We start from the raw sequence: 20,999 nt of genomic DNA on the forward strand, positions 1-20,999 counted from the left end.
ATTCTTGATTCTTGTGTAACTATACTTAGTATCTCTCTATTGCTTTATTTAAAGTAACAAACCTTTTCGTTCCTCTCAATAAACAGGTTTTACGAAAGTATGATTTTTTTTATACTATCCTTAAAAACTTCCCCTTGCAAATCTACCTTGATGTTCTCCAAAATTTAGTACTTTTCAAACTTCCCAAGTTTCAATTCTTAATGATCACCTTTATGCCAAAAACTCTTTCAAGCCTTCCTCTTGAATAAATTTCGGGACGAAATTTCCTAAAGGAGGGGAGACTGTAACGCCCTGCGTTTTCAAACTTCCTACATTTAGAAACCTTACGTGAAATTCTAACTTTGGAAATCTTGTGTTCTTATAACCATTCTTTCATTGTAATCGTTGTAAAATACGGAACTTGCTTCGTAAATAAAACTTGTACATTACACTTTTTACCTAGTTAAATCATGTTTTATTTCATATTTCACCTTGTTACAAGTTAGGGGAAACATTGTTGCACATTATTACACAACTTAACTAACAAAATTACTCATTATAATGTTTTAAAAAAATAAAAAAGTAAAGAAATATGGCAGCCCCAATTCAGCAAAATTCAGCCCATATAGTTGTGTTTTGTGGGCTAGTTTCAAGGGGTAACCCCTTCTAAACACTTCCAAAGCCCAACCCATTGAAACCCTAATCCTTCCCCCTATAAATACCCCTTATAACCAGCCTCCCTACCACTTTTACAACCCTAAAAACTCACAAAACATCCACCAAACCGTAGCTGAAAGCAAGGGTTCGAGTAGATTGACACCCCTTCACGAAAATGAGCATAACTCACTCAATTCTTATCCGATTCACTCGATTCTTTTTCCTACTTGCTTGTATAATCATGGGGTTCGATTCCTAGACTTCTCCTTGGAGAAATCAGACCTGGAAATGCCCCGAAATAGTCCATAAACTTTCTGTTTGTTTTTATGTTCATCAAAAACTTGTTTAAACCTATGCAACTTGTGTCCAACACATCTCATACCTATGTCCTAATGCTTACAACTTATCCCATGGTTGGTTAAGCTTAAAAACAAGGTTGAGACATTTAAAATCAGAGGATTAAACCTCATAAACTTGGTGTTTTGTTTAGGGTTTTTAACCCACAAGTCATGTCAAACTTTGTCTTTGATACATGAGTGATTATGGAACAACTTGGGTTGTCCAAACATACAATCCTCACATGATTTGATGATTTCTCTTAGTTAGTATGTATATTTCTTATTCTTTATTGTATGTTCATGACCCTCCTTGGTTGTTTTTTTTACATCAAGTGTAGTGGTGAACACATAGAGGTGCCTAAATGGAAGACTCGATCTTCCTACCTCCTACATGACTTCTATGACATTTAGAGGTACCAAAATGAAGATTTTAATCTTCTACCTCATGCTTGAACTATTGGACATATATTATATAACCTAAATATATTATTCGAATAATCGAATCTTTGATGATGAACTAGTGTTCATATGTCGGGGTACTAGATTACATCATCCTAGACTATGATAACTTGTCACGATTCTAATGGAACCTTGTTCCATGAAAACATCTAAACTCCTTCGAGTTTCCTAGTGTCAAGAACAAGCATCATATGTACTAAATGATTATTTTCCATGTTATTCTCATATCTTATTTTTATGTTGTTTTAGACACCGAATCTCGACTCTAAACATACTTGAACTTTATCCCTTATACATTCGGACTCTAAATCTCTACTCGTCAACAATTGGATAATCGGAAAACATATGCAAACTTTGTGAGTATACTCGTATTTCCCCCTTTTTACTTTTACCACTTTCGGGGTGTAACATGTTTACCTATTAACTTACACATGAACACTTTGTTAAACACATGAACGTTCCTATAACATGCTTGTATACGTGATGACTTGATACTTTAAACTTGGGTTATTCTTATGTGTTGAACTTATCATTAACTTCGTACGAGCCAAACCTTGACATATGTAGCGCTATAGGATTAACGACCCGCCCGTAAACTTGAGGTTATGTCTTGAGCATATTGCGTTTTCTTGGTTTGATATGTTAGACACATGCCATATTTAAGGTTTATCTTGAATCATATGCTTGCCATGAGGAATTGTTCACACTTTTATCTTATGCTATGTATGTACCAAACTTGTATACTCGCCTTTGCTTTTGCATTGAATTATTTTAAACATGTTACAGGTTGATGAGGACGATGCTAAGAAAAGAAGTAGCGTTGATGCCTAGATACACATATAGACGTTAGGGTTTAATATGTTGTATCAAATTTTGTTATGTTATCATGTTGTTATGTTAAACTTGTTGTATTTGAATTTCTTGTAATGTTGACTATTTGAAGTTATGAAATGAAATGAAATTTGGAATTTCTAAATATTGTCACAAATAGCGTTATGATGTCTCTAGCAATCTTCACACTTCGTCTCATCCCGATGTTTCCGCCATTGGTTGGGGTGTGACAGGTTTGGTCAGACTTGGTTACGGCGTTCCCCCGAAAACCGTACTGCCTCCACACGAGATGCCTCACTGAAGTAACAGCCGGATGAAAACCGGGGTGCGGCTCAGGATCGAACCCCCCTCGGTGGGTTTGTCACCATCGTTGCCCAATATCCACCCCAACATGACACAAGTAGGAATTGAACTTGAGTCTCCATTGGAAAACCCAAGTCTTCTACCACTAGGCCACAAGTGGGAGGATAAATGTATTTGTATGTTAAGATAAATTTGTACAATAACTTAACCCTTAATTACTAACATGAAACTTGATTGGATTGTTTATTTGCTTATGTTTAGATGAAACTTGCTGGTTGTTGGTTATGAGTTTGAGTTTTCAAATCTTATATGAATTTGATTTTTGAATTGGGTTTTATTTGGATTTGAATTTTGGTTTCTTGTATTTTCTCAATAGATCTTGTGTGGTGCTTCATAATATATGTGTGGATCTTCTCCAGCAGTTCGGTAATTGCGTAATCTAAATTCCCAACATTTGTCGATCATCACTTACCTTTGTTATTTAAATTAGTATTCTTATAATTGATTTGTTTATTGGTATTAGGTTAGAACCCCGTGTATTACACGTGTTGAATAAATGTAATTTTATATATCAAATAATATATATATATATATATAGAGAGAGAGAGAGAGAGAGAGAAAGTATAATGTACAAAATGGCTTAACCTACATTAACATACGCGACAGAATTTATAACGTGCATAATTATTTTTTTCACCGTTATAACGTGCGTGATTATCACCTCCATGCGTGATTATCACCTCCCATGCGTGATTATCACCCAAAAACTGCTCCCATGTGTTATTAGGGCTCCCATGCGTGATTATTGCCCAGATCTAATGGTTGAGCGCGTCGCGCACGTGAAGTAGGATAAGGACTTTTGTATGTTAACCTTTCCATATATATATATATATATAGGTAAAGAGTAAAATACAAATGCGCTTATCGTACGATACGTACGCGATCATCCCAGCCGTTCGATCAGGTGCAGATCTGGTGCGAATCCAATACATATCGCATGTGAAAAAATGGTTAGCATGGGGTAGTGTGAAAAATGGCATGGGGTGTGTAGATGGACAAAATCGCATGTGGAAGATTTGAATATCGCATGTGAAAAAATGGCATGGGGTAATGTGAAAAATGGCATGGGGTGTGTAGAATCGCATGTGGAAGATTGAATATCGCATGTGAAAAAATGGCTAGCATGGGGTAATGTGAAAAATAGCATGGGGTGTGTAGAATCGCATGTGGAAAATTGAATATCGCATGTGAAAAAATGGCATGGGGTAATGTGAAAAATGGCATCGGGTGTGTAGAATCGCATGTGGAAAATTGAATATCGCATGTGAAAAAATGGCATGGGGTAATGTGAAAAATGGCATGGGGTGTGTAGAATCGCATGTGGAAAATTGTATATCGCATGTGAAAAAATGGCTAGCATGGGGTAATGTGAAAAATGGCATGGGGTGTGTAGAATCGCATGTGGAAAATAGAATATCGCATGTGAAAAATCTGTGTGTGTGTTACTGTTCATCTTCTTCGATTGTTGGTCGATCATTGTCAGTCTTCTTCCGTTTGACCCTTACAACTCCCAAATTAGTAGTTCTTATTATCGATATCGCACTAAAAGGAACGAAGGGAGGTTGGGGAAGAAGATTTTCAGGTTTTTGAATTTGATTTAGGGTTTGATTTTGAACTATCATCGGTCAATTACAGAGATTTATGACCTCGCAATGACGTTTAACCTTCCTGGTATGATTTAGATATATTAAAATGATTAATTTAATCATTTAAATTAGTTTCGCTCGCGTTTGATCGATTGAAGATCGTACGGCTGAGGGCATCCCGTACATAATGTAGGATAAGATGTATTATACATTAACCGGCCTCTATATATATATATATATATATATATATATATATATATCTTTAAAAAACTCGTTTATTACATGGGTTGAATAAATGTAATTTTATATATTAAATAATAAAACGATATATATATTTAAAAATCTCATTTATTACATGGGTTGAATAAATGTAATTTTATATATTAAATAATAAAAAAATGTTGTATTTTTAAGAACCCCGTGTAATGTATGGGTTGAGTAAATTTAATTTTATATATTAAATAATGAAAAAGTTACATTTTTAAGAACCTCATGTGTTATGCGGGTTGAGCACATGTAATTTTATATACCAAACAATAAAAAGTTATATCTTTATAAACCATATGTGTTATATGAATTGAATAAATCTAATTTTGTATACTATATAATAAAAAAAGTTATATTTTTAAAAACCCCGTGTATTACACAAGTTGCATAAATGTGATTTTGTATAGCAAAAAATAAAAATGTTATATCTTTAAAAAATCTCGTTTATCACACGGGTTGAAGGAATCTAATAAAAAATTATATATTTAAAAAACCTAACGGATATACTCGATATACGATGGATGGGGTGATTGCGGTGATGGTTCTTATAAATGTCACGTAAACATAGTGATTACCGTATTTGAGTTGAGAGTTAAACACATGGTTGTAAAAATCCCGACTAGTCTCCGATTAGTCGCCGATTAATCACTAATCGGAGGTTCACCGATTATTGGCCGATTAATTGCTAGGCGGTCAATGGCGGTCCTATTCTGGCCAAATTTTAGTGAGACGTCGGCCAAATTTCAACCAAACCTTATAAATTTCTTCCAGTTACTTAAAAAATGGGTTAATGAGGGGTTAAAACATGTCTACTTTAGAAAACTACATATAAAAATGTATATGTATATATATAACTAAAAATTACATATAAAAATCTCAATCCGATTAATCCCTATTAATCCCGATTAATCGCTAGTCGGTACCCCACCGCCCGACTAGCGCCTAGCGATTCTTACAACATTGGTTAAACACGAAAAGAAAAGTATAGAACCAATAAACATTGATTAATATTTTTGTCTACCCCTTATAAACATTTTTGAAATAGGTTATACCCTTAACTACTATAGTTTAATAAAATAAATAAATCATATTTACATTATATTAATTTATATTTAGCGTACATCTTTTGTTAATTTCAGGATAAATAATTTTTAAATCTGATAAATATTTTAAAATATTAGATTATCTTCTATTCGAATTGTTTAAATTTATATTAAATTTAATTTTATAATTATCTTTTAATTGACATTAATCATTTATAAAAAATAGATGTCTTCAATGAATGACATGTGTCCTCTCATTGGTTTCTTTTATTATATAGTATAGATTGTAAGATTAAATATGTATTTATATGTATTTAATCTAGTAGCCATCATTATCATTTATATAATATAGATCAAAATATATTAAAACCTATAATATAATTAGTCGGTAATTGTTGATGGACCGATTTACTCTCATTAACTGATTGGGTTTCTCCTTGAGTGTATATAAGAAGATTACTAGAGAGGGATTAGGGTTAGAAAATCATAACATCACATCAAATTCGTCCCTCATCTCTGTAACATTTGCAAAATTTCAAACGTTGTACACGTTCGATCGTTTTCGTGTTTTATAAAATTGTTTTTTTACGAAATACGTAATCATATGATCGAGCAAAACGATATTAATGACATTTCCAGAACAAAATCCATGTTACATATGCCTTTATACCCTTTACATAACCTAAACAATGTGCTAGAAGGGTTAAAAATGACAAACAAGTGATAATACAAGTCGAGCAGCCAAAACTGTCAAAAATGCAAAATTTTTGCTGTCAGAGTGCCTTACGGACCGGACCGTGAGGCTTTGGTTACGGCAGCTCCTTCCCCGGTTCTGGTAATGTTGGGAATAATTCTCCACCAGGAGTCATGTAACCGAGGTAGTTACCTTCCGCATCATACGTATAGCCGGTCGTTAGTTGTTCTGGTTGGACTTTTTTTTCTCTCGTTCCTCTTCTTTCTATCTCCTAGCAATATCTTCTAATGTACATTGAAGATCTAATAGAGCAGACTGTCGATTTCTCAGGATGATATGGTGCTCTGCTAGGGTTTTCTGGGTATCGGCATCCTTGGCAATTAACTGAACCAACAACTCCTCTATCGTGCTCCAAGCACTATCACTACCCCCCAACAGAGTTGCTATCAGAGTATTGATCATAATATTGACCCTCGTTATGCTACGGCTGTTGATACGGATCATCAAAATAACACGAAGGATACCCCTGTGAATAATATGGTTACGACTGCACAATTGGGTTAGCATAATAATCTGTGGAGTACCCCGGTGAATTTGGACAATGAATAGTGAAATGGGGCCCTCCACAAATTTCACACATATTTACTAGACTCAAAATAAAATTAAAAAAACTAAAAGACACGGATAATTAGACTCCTACGACTCGATATACAAAAGCAAGTAGCACAGATTTAGCAGATAAGTGTAATCAAAGCTAGTAACGCAGTCGCCAAGAGTCCCCGGCAACGACGCCAAAAACTTGATGTGCTAAAAGTGGTCTATTTAAAATAACTAATTTTAAACCCAAACTAGACACTCTAAGTTTTAAATTTATAAACTAAGTCTCTCTAAAACCTAGACTACACTAAATTTATAAACTAAGACTCTCTAAAACCTAGACTACACTACCGGCAAGTGTACCGGTCAATGAAGTATAGCTAAAGTAAGTCCGAGTATTGAACCCACGAGACTCTACTGACTACGTTTACTAGACTCGACTAACTTATCTAACTGACTCGATTTAATTGCTTTTATGTTTTGAGGGGGAGGGGGGTTTCTAATAACCTAATGCAATTTATTAAAATTAACTAAAGCTGAATGAGACATAAACTAAGACTGAGGACGAATTCAGATTATGGGGAACACACTACCTAGGCTAGAATCCTACACATGCTTGACACGTTCTATCGGTTATGGAACTAATGTGGAAACCGGGATCTTAAGATGCTAAACTTAAAGGATAACCGAACATGACCCTCGACCCTTCTCGAGAAGACACCTATGGTAACCTAGTAAGCTGTTGAACTACCGATTTGGAGGATTCCCACTCGGGCTTTCCTAATGTAATAATAAATTACCCTCTAGACAATCTACCTCACAACTCGAAAGTCACAGGTAACTATGATTTTATGATTAGACTCGATAAGCAAATAGCGAAAGCGCAACTAAGGGGATCTTTTCACAAAGTATCTAACCCTAGCAATCTAACATTAAAGACAGACCGACAACCTCTCATCTCACAACTATCGAGATTCGGAGAATACTTAACCCTATTCAAAACCTCAATCACAGTTCTTACGGTAAATTGGCCTATTTACCACAAATTAATCGCTAACACATAGTCCACGACCTAACGGGCATTCATACATGGAAGACATTCATAAAAACGCAAGTGAAACATGTGATAAAATTTAAATAAGATTAAATACGCATATACGACTAACAATCAAACCAAAGTCTTTTACTTTAATTATTTAATCCACATAATAAAAATCCAAAACCGAGTAAAAATAATTAGTCAAACATGGTGTTCATCTCAACCTAGGCAGTGTAAGAAGTCTAGCCAAGTACCATATTCAAGAAAAAGAAACAAGTCTGAACCGAGTAACAAAACATGTTTATAGATTCCAAATAATATAAAGATATAAAAAATAAAACTGACACGTTATAAACCCTAACCCGAATCTTGATCTCGAACTATTCACCTTCCCTCCTTCGCTAGAAATCACCTATCTGCTATGCGATCCCCCTTCAGCCGCCTTCTCTTTCGTCAACAGCCTCCAAAAATAAGAAATAATATGGCAGCACCTCTTTTTTCTTTTCTACTTCGTCCACTTCTTTCAAAATAATATGTGTGCCCGTATTATGCAGCCTCCCAAGACTAATATCCAAAATCTCCCCTCAATAATAATAGCTAGCCTCCTATATATATTCTGCTCGTAATAATTGGGCTCCAATAATATGGCTGTCTTTGTGTATTCTGTTCGCTCCTTGCTCACCAATAATAATGGGCTTGGCCCACCATTAGTAATGTTTTCATATATGGCAACGGCATTTGTGCTAATAGCCTGTAAACGAGCTGAGTCGAGCCGAGCTAGACCGAGCTCGAACTTGATTCGAGCTGGCTCGGCTTGAGCTCGAATTTCAAATCGAGCTGAGATTTGAGGCTCGAGCTCGGCTCGATTAGAATTCGAGCTCGGCTCGATTAGAATTCGAGCTAGCTCGCTCGATCTAGCTCGAAATAACAAAGAACCGCAAAATTTATTACTTAAAAAGCTCTTAAAAATGAATTTCTTCATTGCCTAAGGGCCATAATTGTCATTTAATTTAACCATATGGCTAAATATGCAAGTATAAATAGTTAATTCACTTTCTCCATTGTTTTTACCTTCTTTTATAGGGGAGATACTCCCTTAGTTTTTGTTTTCTAAGTGATTGGGGACAAAAAAAATGAAGGATGTAAACCTTATCAAGCCAGCTCACGAGCTCACGAGCCGAGTCAGGCCAAGCTCGAGCTCGGCTCGTTTACAAACCGAGTCGAGCCGAGCTGGCTCGTCTACAACCGAGCCAATTTCGAGCCGAGCTTTCTTCGAGCTTTTTTCGAACGAGTTGCGAGCCACGAGTTTTTTGAACACCTCTATGTGCTAATAATAGTAATAATAATAATAGTAATAATAATAATAATAATAATATAACAATAATAATAATAATATATGACAGCCTTCTAACTTATATAATAACGAGTATTCTGGTTTGGGAAACAAAGTGAAATCGATCCTTCAGGGCATTATTATGGTCGAGTGCTGTTGTCTTTGGAAAATGAGTAACGAAGAAGATTCCATAGTAGAAAAAACGGCTATCATAAAGATTATTCAAGATGTTAAGTCAATTGGTTTTATGTGGTATAGCAAGTGATCTAAAGATAGGGAGATTACATGGGATAAGTGGTGTTCTTTTAAAGTGATGTAATTTGGTGTGGTTGTTGTTTGTTGGCTACTTAAGGTTCTGGGGTTTGTGAATAAACTATACGTTTAAGAAAGAGTTTTTAGAACAATTTCATTCACCGACCCATTAGTTTAGGGGGTGTTTGGGATTGCTTTTAACTTGTCTCTTTGTTTCCATTTCCTTTTCCCCTTATTCTATCTTCTTTTTTAAAAAGTCACAAATTTTAACTTCTCTCCTCCTCAAACCATAAAACCAATGTTTTAAAAACCGGTTTTTAAATCATACCGGGATGGCCTTAAAAATGGTTCAACCGGTAGAACCGGGTTGTACCAGGTGGTTCAACCGGATGAACTAGTTAACTCTATAATTTCATAGAGATATATACGTACATGAATTATATTGACATAACTTATCAGTTTTAATTTTTTTCACTAACATAATAAATTATAATATAACTATTACCGTGTCCTCTTTCTTATTCAAATTTCAAAATACAATCTTTCCAATAACATTGCTTTACCCATATAGACATACATACATACATACGTACGTAGATACGTACATACTATGTACGTACGCGCGCAAGCGTACGCGCACCAAAATAACTCTAGAATACTAAAAACCCAAACCAAAATAACCATGGGCTGGTACCGGTATTACGGTTCAAACCGGTATACCGGATTGTACCGCCGGTACGAATCTTATGCCGTTTCACTTATTTACCGGGGTGTTTCGTACCGGATTTGCTTCCGGAACCGGTAATACCGGTATAACCGGCCGGTATTTACCGGTTTTTAAAACACTGCATAAAACTCATCCTCAAATGCATATCCAAACAATACAAAATCGACTTATTAACTTTTAAAAAGTCAATAAGTTAAAAGGAGTTTAAAATAAGCAATCTCAAACACCCACTTTTGCTTTGAAAATACCAATGTGTTTTTCTTTTTTTTGAACGACTAATTTTTTTCTTTAAATATTGACACCTCCTAAAAATTGAACCTTGTTCTTTTCACAAGAGATAATTATTTTTAACCACTCGGCTATTGTGAAAGTGTCAAAAATACCAATGTCTTGTTACAAACAAAGAACAAACATTATTAATGACACATAACGTAGAAATGTAGAACATCTTGCAATTTATAATTACTAGTTTTTTCCCTGTCGCGCGTTGCGGCGAGGGACGATTTGTGTACGATTTTTTATGCAAGTATTTATAGTGATATAGATATAAGATGGCAAATCATCCTATAATAAGAATACAGAGACAAAACAAATACAATTAACAAAGGTACATACGAAAGGATAAGATATCATACGTTCTTGCACAGATCCAAAATGTTGACTACAAAATTCCTAGAATAGAACCTCAGTCCAAACCTATGGTCACAAAGCAATATAAATACCATGTTTGCTCAAGGTAACGATCATCACAGCCTATACAAATCACTCTCACACTTTATTTCGCTCTTCTCTTTTTTCTTATCTTCCAAGGGTCATACGGGTTTACTTCTAGGAGCTGCAAAACAAACAATGAAGTACAAATGAAATTTTAGAAACAGCGAGTGCAAAATTTAAGAATCTAAGACCTCGCCAGTTTTGACCCGTCACCTGCCTAATTTGCACCATCTAAACATTGTATTTCATCAAATGAGTAAAAAAATAAGACATGGTAAAGATAACTAATTAAATGGGTCAAACGGGTTAAAAAAGTATGAAATCGAAGTGGACGAAGTTAGTGGTTTGTTACCTATTACCTAATTCAAATCTTATAACCTATATTAATAGTACAATTATGTTTGTTTCTCTACACGGATTTTATCAAAGGAAGGTGTTGTTATCCTCTGTGCCTACGAATAATATACTAACCAGTTAATATCAAACAGTACCACTACTGCTATGGTGGTAGCCAGTTTAAATACTTTAAATTGGTGAAAAAATGGCAAAAGCGGAAGGTTTGCTTTTGAAGGAGATTTGGGTTCCATTGGAAAACTATCAACATATACTGGGACTTCTAATTGGGAGTAAGTAACTCTGACGATGCTGGTATGATCTAACGACAGGAAGAACAATGGATTGCATATTTTAATAAGTTTGTGAATCACGTACCTTTGTGTTATATAAATCCCAAATCCACCACCTAAATGAAGAACTCTAGAATTAAGTGGTGAAGATCGAAGAGAATACAACTGATGATCTATCCGTTTGTGCAGATCCATTAGTCCGATTGTGGCAGCGTATTTATAACTAAATTTAAGATTCAAATAAAAAGAAGCCATTGCCTATTTGATGAAGCATCATCCAAGCAATCTCTCTGTAATCCCTTCTCTTCATTGTCAATGCTTCAGCCACCCTATTCTTGAGATCTACAATCAGGAGCTACTTAGATCTCTCTTAATTTTATAAATCCTATTCTTTAGATGTTCAATCAGAAGCTACCTATCTTAATTATACAAACCCTAAACCAAATACTACTGGTAGAACGTATATAGTTACTCAAAATGATATAAATGCCAGAAATCCATACCTCTATTTCTATCATATCTAGAACTACTACGACATACCTGAAAGAAAACAAACCATCTCTGAAAAAAATAGCTTTCAGATCCTTTCTGCACCGACAAAAAATTGTTATAAATGAAACAATTATATGCCTTCTAGCATGAAGTGAAGACTACCGCGACTTGCAATGAAGAGGTGACAGCGATCAACAAAAGATCCCCACAAAACCGATTACAACTACAGTTCCAGTAGCGCAACCAAGACCAAACAACAAATGATTGCCCACAAAAGTCACCGCCATGGTTCAGATTCCCCTTCAATTGATTGCTTCAGTACCGACTTCATCTACCACGGCCCTAAACCACAGTAAAACACCACCAATCGCTGACGAATACCGCCCTCAGAGATGACACCACATCTGATTGCTACTGCCAGAACTGATCCCCCTTTTCAGACCATCAAACGCCCACTTCCATCACCGTTTTACTCATCGATCAATCCCACCATCCATGCAACCCCTCTTTCTCGAAAAAAAAAAGTTGTACCCGATTTTTTTGACGTTATCCACCTCACGGTGCTAAGAAATAGACGATTGTGAAGGCGTTGTGGGTGCGGTGCACCCAACGGATTATTTTGAAAATAGATGATTGTGAAGGCGTTGTGGGTGCACCTCACTGTTCAAATCTCTTAGATGTGCATAAACATATAGATGCTAATTTTGAAAATTGACACGATAAAGGCATTGTGGGTGCACCCAACGGATTATTACCATCTTCACATAACCAAATCTTAGTGGGTGCACCCAACGGATCACCCCCGGCTCCACAAAACATATCACATTCAATCACTAAAGTTTAATAATTTCAAAAGTTACACAATGATGTGAGAAGGAAGGTCAAAACTGAATTCTGCAATTTCAAAGCATTTAACCTCGACTAAACAGTTTTGATCGTTGATAATAATAATTGTCAATTTATGCCGTAAAAATCATTGATAATAATTGAAAGCAGATGATTCAAATATTAGATTGAAAACAATGCAACCCATCCCCTTCATTTATGATCGGTCCTTGAACCTTCAAGAAAACCAAACTTACAGTGTAAAAAGGCGCCGTAATCTTGCTGGAACCCTAGTTGAGTCACCGGAGTTCGTTTCTGAAGTCACCGCCATGCCTATAAGCAGAACCTCCATCATTGCCTTCTTAATCGTCGTTACCTTCAATTGAACGGCGTCCGGAACCCTAGAGCTTAGCCCACCGATAGCGATTCTGATGAAGAAAACACTGCTGATACCATGTTTGATGGCGGAACCTTAACCGCCGCCGCCGCCGCCGAACCTTTTCGCAGTCATCTCCGTCATCATCGTCGCTTTGTAACCGAAATCGCTAAGTTTCTCCTTCTGTCTCAGTATGTGCAATCGTCTCCTTCTGTCTGAGTATGTGCAATCGTGAGGATGAAGATGAAGATGCGTGTTGTTGTTGGTGAAATACCTAAAATAACCCTATTTTACTGTTTAAAACGTTGGGTTATTAATATATAGGAGAATAATAATAATAATAATAATAATAATAATAATAATAATAATAATAATAATAATATATGACAGCCTTCGAACTTATAAAATAGAAATAGTACTCTCGGCCAATCAAGGTAAATAACGGCAATTTTAATTCGGTCACCGGCGTTCTACTCTACTTAACTGGATGGTTATTTCCTTGTTATTCATTTTCGCTCCATTTGCACCAGGACCTGACAAAACACAAAATAATATAATACATTAAAAACTAAAAATAAATAAATAAAAACTGTACAAAAATTATACACTTTACACGGTACAAATATGTGTATTTTACCACACATCACGTTGCCTCCAAAAGAGGGACATGCCACTATAACTAAGATAATCTTTTAAAAAACCAAAGTGCAGAAATCATCAAAGGATTCATAAATGACGAATCGAAACCAAGTGATTCTATCGTGTCTGTCTGTTCTTTTATTTATTTAGTTTCTTTTGTTTTACTTATTAAAAATCTTTACCCAAAATTTCGTTAAATTAGACGTCGACGATATTCCAGTATTAAAACCTCTTGTTTACTTGGACGACCTCGGTATCTTACCATCACTATACTTCACCAACGATAAGTGCACTTGCCCTAGCGTATTGTAGAGATTGATAGTGATATATCGTGTTTATAAATTTAAAACTTGATAAAAGAGTAAAAAAAGAGTACTTAAAAATATAGTAAAAATTCGTAGCACTCGACACCACGTCAGATGTAAACCCCAGGGCTGAAACTGTACTTTACTATATTTTTTAATATTACCATACAAAGATTTTATGACAAAATGATAAATTGATAAAAGCGTGTAGAAAGTAATCAATCGATTAAAAGGAATTTTTTGAATGATAAACTTGGATCACTGACGAACCATTGAAGTATTATCGTGTCATCATCGGAACCAACCGATCATATCCATCTCCACTAGACAATAATGCATATACATCAATTCAAGAGTAACCCCAGAAAAACTCTCCTTGTGGGAATCAAACCCAGAACCTAATGAACCCTAAGTCTTATCCCACTCCAAAAATGCCACTAAGCTATAATGTCATGGGGAATTATTAAAAGGACTTAATTCACGCATACACTTTTTTTAGAAAGACAACGTAAATTACACTTTGAAATTTGAATATAGCATTGAAAGTGGATGAGCCAAATGCCAATGGGTGTGCAACATCATTACTTTCTCTAACTCTAGTCTATACTATCACCAATATAAGGAGCTAAATGCATACATAGTCAGCTGCCGTATCATATTTCTACAAATACATCAAAAAACACTAATTTTTCCTTCAACCCTACAAACATATTTACCAGTACTTTAAATTTTCATTGAAAAAGAAAAAAATAAGTGTTGTAGTTGAATTATATTATAACCGTTAGTATTGATGTATTATTTAAGATTAAATATTAAAATTTAAGTAAACAATTAAATTTTAGCTTGAGTAAATTTCAAAGTTCGTCCTTTATGTATGTCTAATATATCAAAGTATGTCCTTTATCTTTAATAACCTCGGAAAACATCCTTAATGTTTGAAAAACCAATCAGGTTATGTCCTTTACCCTAAACCTAGTTTGTTTTCTCAGTTAAATCAGGTCACGTGAGAAGCACATGAGGGTATATTGGTCTTTACCTTAATACTAGAAAAATAAAATTATAACAAATTCAAATCTTCATAATCTGCACATTATGTCTTCAAAAACTTCAAGCCAAACCCTAAAAAGAAATCATAAACTGCCTTCACCCCCTTTTAACTCTCCCTCTCCACCTCTCCACTGTCACCACCGTCACACCTCTTCTTATCTTCTTCAACAACTCATAAACCCTAACATAAATGTTTCAAATTCAAACCTATCCACAACTTAAATAACTAACATCTTCAAAAACAATGTCTCCACTAACCCTACAAACAAACTAATATAAACAAGATCGTTACCAGCTTCTACACAACTCAACAACAACATTATCTGGTCTAACAACCTGTCCAGATCTTATGTTGCACCTGATGTCCAGATACGGCTGTAATATACACAAATCGTAGTCCAAAACCAGAGTGAGAGAGAGGGGCGGACAGGCAGTTAGGGTTTAGTGGTGGCGTTAGGGTTTCAGTGGTGGGGCTTTGATGGTGATGGTGATATTCGACAGTGGCGTAACAGAATCAGGGATGCGGCGACAGAATGGTTCGTATTCCAGTGTGGCGGCTGTATGATTGCTATGGTGGTGGTTCGTGTTCCGGTGTAAGAAATTGGGGTTTTTTTGGTGAGTTATTCTCCACAATCACAACCTCCGCCACAGCCTCTCTATGAATCATTTGTCATCGATCTCAATAAACCACTTTGTTGCCCTAATTTTGGTGAGTTGTAAGAAATTGGGGTTTTTTTTTGTTTATTGGTTATTGATGATAATGATGATGATAATCTGGGTTTTGAAGTTTTGAAGTTTATGGGTTATCGATCTCAATAAACCACTGTGGATTAAAGAATGGTTACCTGCACATTATTTGAGTTGTTGAAGAAGATAAGAAGAGGTGTGACGGTGGTGACAGTGGAGAGGTAGAGAGGGAGAGTTAAAAGGGGGTGAAGGCAGTTTATGATTTCTTTTTAGGGTTTGGCTTGAAGTTTTTGAAGATATAATGTGCAGATTATGAAGATTTGAATTTGTTATAATTTTATTTTTCTAGTATTAAGGTAAAGACCAATATACCCTCATGTGCTTCTCACGTGACCTGATTTAACTGGGAAAACAAACTAGGTTTAGGGTAAAGGACATAATCTGATTGGTTTTTCAAACATTAAGGATGTTTTCTGAGGTTATTAAAGATAAAGGACATACTTTGATATATTAGACATACATAAAGGAGGAACTTTGAAATTTACTCTTTTAGCTTCAACAAAATAAATAAAAAGTAATATGAAACCATGAAAGTCTTAGTTGGAGGTCCCACAAATTTGGCATTTCCTCTGCACGTTGTGCGCTTCCCACATTTTTTTTTGTCTCCAATGCAAATTGTAATATTTAGATTGCCAACTCAGCCTAAAAGCAAGGTAAATGTCTTGGATTGGTTTTTTTTGTTCAGCCAATCAAATATTTTGTAAATATGTAGTTGGGGTTGGTTGTTCGGTTTCGAGTTAGTTTCGTTTTTAATGAAGTTTTCCTTTAAAAAAATATATTAAACCAAAAAGCCTTACGGTTCTGTTTCTTGTTTACTTCTTCTCGTTTTCAACAGACACTTCAACTTATAGAAGTTGTCGGCGAATTACCGGAAAATTTCAAATCTCACTATTTCACTCTTTTTCTTTACTTTAACGGTTCTACGTATACATTTTGAAGGGTCCAAATATGAAAATGCTTCTCTACTAGATATTTTTTTAACAAAAAGTCCGGCCACTGGAGAGTCAGCGGACCCTCCCGTAGTTCCACCCCTGGCGATGGGTATGATCGTCATTTGTACATCATTCTTTTTCACACACCTTCTTTTTCTCATTCAAATAAACCACAAAAACAACCATGGCTTCTTCATCAAGTCAACCTCCATCTTCAAAGATTTAACACGATTCTTCACCGTTGCAAAAGCCTTCTTCACCGATTAACACTCATCGTTCACCGATTAAGCCATAAGCGGAACTTACTATAAAACAAATTGAACCAGAAACTTTGGAGATGACACTTCATATTCTGAAGTCGAAAAACAAAATTTGTAACCGAAAATGAACAAAAGAGTTAAACAAGTTCAAAATAAGCAAGAGGCAACTTCAATATTTGGTACATTGTTAAAATGTTAGGGTTTCTACATCATTGTGCCTAATGTGCTGTCACACCCCTAATTTCCACGTGTCACCGGTGGGCCCGGTGGGGAGTATAGTGACGTAGTTGGCATCATCATAGACAACAACACAATATATAAATGCACAGCGGAAGCAAAGATAGATTCATTTCAACTTTAATAAAGTGTAATATCAAATATCACTTAATAGTTGAAACGGATCCACAGGCGGATCAAAATAAAATAAGATATTGTTCAACAGATTTATTGTCATCCAAGCTTGCGAGACTTATTGTGGACGCTCTAGAAGGCAGCCAGCCTATTACGTGTAGTACTTGCACTTAACCTTTTGGGAAAAATACGTCAGTTTACACTGGTAAATACAATTTAACTGACTCATTTTGAAAAGGTTGAAAATTGATTTAAATGCACATGGCATAAAAATATTTTTATAACTTGGGATAATTATGTTATATAATCTTGTAAAGGATTTACATGTTACTTTTGCGTTCAGTAGCCCGATCCGTAGACCGGGTTAAAGATCAATTGACACACCACAAAAATTGAGTTATACACTTGACAGGTGTATGCCTACACCCCGTGCTCAGGTCGTGGCTATCTCGTAAGATAATGCCGAGGATATCCGGGACATGGTCATTAACCCCCCAAAGGCTTTAAGCAATAAAACACATTCAAAACAAGGCATCTCAATAAATTTAACCTCTATTCGATTAAAGAATTCGATGCCGGACCAAGCGGTATTTTATATACCGTATCCCAAGCCCGTATAGGGAAAATAAGTTAAAAGTATTTACCTTGGTAAGTATAAATCACAACTAGCAAGCGAAGGTAGCTTTTACTGGTTCTTCTATTCTGGAACAAAGGTTTATAATAACCTATTAGATTCCTAACGGATCTTTATTTAAGCCTAAGCTTAGACCGGTTAGTTTTAAGGACGATACGGTTCAAACGCACGATCAAGCGAAGACCGGATAGAACGTGATTTAGACCCGACATGTTTGAACACTTGTATAATATGGGTATGCTAAATACATTCTGGATTTTGAGACAAAAATGATAATGTTTGACCCGTTTCGGTCAATTTATGCAAATTAGTTACATAAACCGAACCGAACGCTAAAAGAGCGTTACGGGTAACCATAAGAGTCATATGCAAGTTCCCTGAGATAATATGCTCTAAACATGTCATAATATCAGTAAGTTATGTTCTATTATGCCCCGAATGAATTTAAACTCAACTTATGCCTTATAAGGGCATTTTGGTCATTTAAAAGATTATAAAAGAGTTAAATTCGTAATCTGAGTTGTAGGTCTGATTCATACAGTAAAAATACTTAATTTAACATATTATAACAGTAGGGTATGACCCATTTACGAAACCTTATCATTTAAAATCAAACTATGCACCTTAGGGGTATTTTGGTAATTTCACAAGGGCTAAAAGTGTCAAAACTGGAAACCTGAGTTCAAACACTTATACTTACTGTTATTTTATAAAAATATACTAAGAATATCAGTAGGCATCAACCTTATATGTTTAATATGGTTATAGTGCATACTAGGCGTTAAAAACGTTTAAATAGTCGATTTAGAGCCGTTTCCGGATTTTCAAAAGAAAGCTGATATTTTTATATTTCCAAAATGCTCAAAATAATTTATTTAACAAATGAAATCAGTAGAAAAAGGTTTGGGGTCAAAAAGATTTATAAAACTCATTTTATAGCTTAAAAGGGTAAATTCGGTATTTACCGAATTAAACTTAGAGACCTATGATGCGATCAGCCAAAAATTAAATAAAAATCTTTAAAAATCCCAAAATATTATATAACATCAGTTGGTAAAAAGTTTGGTATCAAAAAGTGGGTTTAAATAGGTTATATACTAATTACGCCGTTTAAGTAACACGAGGCTTTCAAATTACGATATTGAGCATAACTCTAAACCTGGACCTCAATCTGATATCAAATTTTTGGTGCAAGTTTATAAATCAGTAACAACCATTTCTACTCTTTCACTTTTTCAAAAATCGCGTTTTATAGCAAAAAGGGCAAAATAGTCATATTTAAGCATAAACCGGTAACATGCATATGAATCGGACAAGTGTTGAACTAAGTTTGTAAAATCTCAGAGAGTTGTACATATATAAAAATGGTCCAAAATAAGCTTTAAGACAGATCTCAAACATGCATGCACGGATCCTAATCGAGAGTCAAAGAAAAAGTCATTTTAGGAGACTTTCGGTTCCGATCCGGGTTTAACTGAAAATTGTCGAGTTGATCATGATGAAACATGTTCTTACATTAATTACAAAGTTATTCTGATGATCAAACAGGTTGCATGTGACCTACATTGCTATTTATGCTAGATTTTGCAAAAACACATTCTGTTGACTTTTTAAGAAAAGCTTTGACTCGACAATCATCATGCTTAGAGTGGGAATCAGAAAATACCCTTTTGAGGGTTTGTTTCCCACATAAATACCAACTTGTAGGTACTTTCAATTTGAGAAATGACTGAGCCATTTTCGTTTAATCGTAAAGTCAAACTAAATTTACGACGGATTGACTTTCGGTTGAATAACTAAGCTAGGACGAATTAGAGAGGGTTATGAACACTTACAATGGTCCTAAATAAGCTTAGAGATCACTAGGAAGGTGCCTTGTCGTCCAGAAAGCTCCAGGAGTTGATCTTGTGAATTTTGAAAATGCAAGTGTTCTTGGTTACTACTTCAAGACCCTTTTATGCAGGTTTTGATCTGATTTAGAGCTGCCACAATAGCCTAGGAATGTTGTGAGATGCATCCAAGTGCCCCTAGTTGCATGTAATATCATTGGTGAGGCTCAGGAGTGGACCACAGCTGTAAACAACTCGGAAAACAGACCAAACTGACACCTGTTCGTTGTTTCTGATGCTGGGCAGGTCATGCGGCCCGCTTAAGGGTGCCAGGCGGGCCGCCTGGCTTCATCTGATCCACAAAAACCTTTTTAAAGTTTGCGTTTTGGTCCTTGGTCCTTTGTTACGAGGTTTTGGCTATCTATCTTGCTCATTAAACCCTCAAACATGATTTTTAAGGACCTTGGGACATTTACAAACATGGTAAAGTCCTTGGTTAACTTTGCGCTCACCCGAAAAGTCACGAAATTCAACGTTGACGCATTTAACCCTTCGCGTACGGTTTTGATCATAACTTTCTCATACGATAACGAAACTTCATGAAATTTTTACCACATATTCTAGTGAGTATATTTTATCATTACAAAGCTTCGGGTTTACCAAAAGATCACTCAGAGGTATAAATTCAACATGTTGACACGTTTAGCCCCTGTAGTTTGTAATTCCTCACTTTCTTGCATTTTCCGCTTCGTATGATCTATGATTTATCCGTTTGAGATTATAAACCTCATGTAGGGTTATTTTAGAGCCTATTATCCATTGTTGACACTTTGGACCCTTATAATTCCATAGTTTTACTGGTTGTCAACTTTAGTCCCTCTAAAGTATGTTTTCACATATCCAAAGCCTATGCCACGTGTCATTGCATTATTGGACGTAAATTTTCGAGGTGTTACATCCTCACCCCCTTAAAAGAAATCTCGACCTCGAGATTTACTGGAACAAATGAGGGTATTTTTCTTTCATCGTGGATTCTACCTCCCATGTGTATTCGGGA

General features: G+C 35.4%; 1 long non-coding RNA gene across 2 annotated transcripts; it reads right to left on the reverse strand.

The window, feature by feature from the left end:
* Positions 1-10,717: 10,717 nt before the first annotated feature.
* On the reverse strand, positions 10,718-13,471 carry LOC110914154. Of its 2 annotated transcripts, XR_004859966.1 has the most exons (3): positions 12,046-13,471; positions 11,591-11,847; positions 10,718-11,000 (listed from the first exon to the last, which is right to left on the reverse strand). It is a non-coding gene; the product is annotated as an uncharacterized LOC110914154 (long non-coding RNA). The 2 variants fall into 2 exon arrangements; XR_002578442.2 differs by having other exon boundaries at positions 11,591-13,471.
* Positions 13,472-20,999: the final 7,528 nt, after the last annotated feature.

Source organism: Helianthus annuus, chromosome 1, assembly GCF_002127325.2.
Source record: "Helianthus annuus cultivar XRQ/B chromosome 1, HanXRQr2.0-SUNRISE, whole genome shotgun sequence".
Classification (NCBI taxonomy): domain Eukaryota; kingdom Viridiplantae; phylum Streptophyta; class Magnoliopsida; order Asterales; family Asteraceae; genus Helianthus; species Helianthus annuus.